Source organism: Alligator sinensis, unplaced genomic scaffold, assembly GCF_000455745.1.
Source record: "Alligator sinensis unplaced genomic scaffold, ASM45574v1 scaffold1031_1, whole genome shotgun sequence".
Lineage (NCBI taxonomy): Eukaryota > Metazoa > Chordata > Crocodylia > Alligatoridae > Alligator > Alligator sinensis.
The window spans coordinates 2,104,766-2,106,338 of NW_005842167.1; the positions used below are offsets into that span (position 1 = coordinate 2,104,766).

Here is a 1,573-nt window from a genome sequence, read left to right on the forward strand (position 1 = left end):
CAGCCAGAAGAGCTGCAGGAGAACCTACAGCTGCCTGGCTGTGCCTGCCTCTCCTCAGCTGATCTGAATAGATTTAGGATAGTGATCCAAATCTCTGAACAGAACCACTGTCCTCCAAATAGAGTACTTCCTTATTCACAGGCCTACTGATTTCTAGTGTGATATTCTACAACAATGCCTGTCAGCATATACAAATAGTAATGGATGGAGTGTTAGTTAGAATGAAGTGAGCTCTTACTGAATTGGATGCATTAGCTTTTGTGAGTTAGATGCACCTTGCAGTCTTTCCCTGACTTCACTTCAGCTTAGCATGGCTGTCTAATGTAGTCTTGCTCCCAAAAGCTTATACTTCTCCAGCTCAGTCTGCAAAATGCATCTGTACCCTGCATCTGTTGTTTGTATAGATACTACGGTATATTGACCGATAGACAACAAAGAAGTTCAGCAAGAGCCTTGTTATTAGTATACACCAATGATTAGAGTGCCAATAGATAATAAACCAAAATAAATTGTGGTATGTATGGAAGCTAAAGTTTTCAGGATTAGAACTGGACCTATATCTTCAGTTAGAACCAATTTGAAAATTGAAGATTGTAGCAGCTTTCCCTCCAGTTGACCCCTAAGGGAATACGTTTTTCAGTATATGATTTTCAGCAAGGCCAGCTGGCAGTTTGGTAGCTTTTCCAACAACAAGCAGCTGGACTCCACTATCACAGAATGTTTCCACAACACCAAGAATGTGAGATTGCTTTCTATTATGAGCAGAGAAGAAAGCAGCAGAGGACTTGCTCTCATGGCACTTACCAAGAAAGATGAACTGATCTACACCTACACAAAGCTCATGGTGGGGAGCACAGTAAGAGGAGGAAGGTTACTGACTGTTTGTCTATTCTGTTTTTGAAGTTTCTTACCCAAGATGAGGGGGGAGGGGAAGAAAAAAGAGAAAAGAAAAAACACACCTAAAACAAAAACAAAAAACCCCCCCACACAAGTCTAGCTCTCTTATGGGGCCTAAAAACAGCCTCTCCTTCAAGTCAACTTAAATTTGATATGTTAGAAAGAAACTTGGGATATCAGTGTAATATTTTAAAATATTTAATAGAAGGTATGAGTTGTTTGGTTTTTTTTTTTTTTTTTTTTTTTTTTTTTTTTTTTTTTTTTACACACACACACACACCACACATCTGCATGCAAAACCAAACAGTAACTACCATTTCAGCGCAGCTGTGGCACCTCCCATTACCTACTGGATTATGTAGTCTCTTCTACTTCTCCCCAGCCCCTCAAATTCAGTTTTTTTCTAAAATCTTAAATTGGGAAAACAAATAAAGAAGTGAGAGCCATTAAACATGTACATTCTCAAATGAATGGATATTACAAACACTTACAACTCCAGTACCCTGGAATGCTCAATATACGGTGCTCAGGAAGCAGTAGACTATACAGATGCGAAACTATTTCAGCATACCTAAAATGCCAAGTCCAGTACAATAAAGTACTGTTCAAGAAGTATGAGTTCTTACATCATAAAGCAATTCACAGAAACATTTCTGTTAAAAACAGGATACCAGAC

At 38.7% G+C, this 1,573-nt stretch overlaps 1 protein-coding gene across 4 annotated transcripts in view; it reads right to left on the bottom strand.

The window, feature by feature from the left end:
* Positions 1-1,573, bottom strand: part of LOC102387938 (phosphatidylinositol 3,4,5-trisphosphate 3-phosphatase TPTE2) — a 41,746-nt gene that overhangs the window by 35,286 nt on the left and 4,887 nt on the right. The window contains exon 2 of one of the 4 annotated variants that reach the window (XM_025206641.1): positions 1,248-1,307. The exons of the other annotated variants lie outside the window; for them this stretch is intronic. The gene's annotated coding sequence lies outside the window, so the exon portion shown is untranslated. The remainder of the gene's footprint in view (positions 1-1,247; positions 1,308-1,573) is intronic. 4 annotated transcript variants of the gene reach the window in all.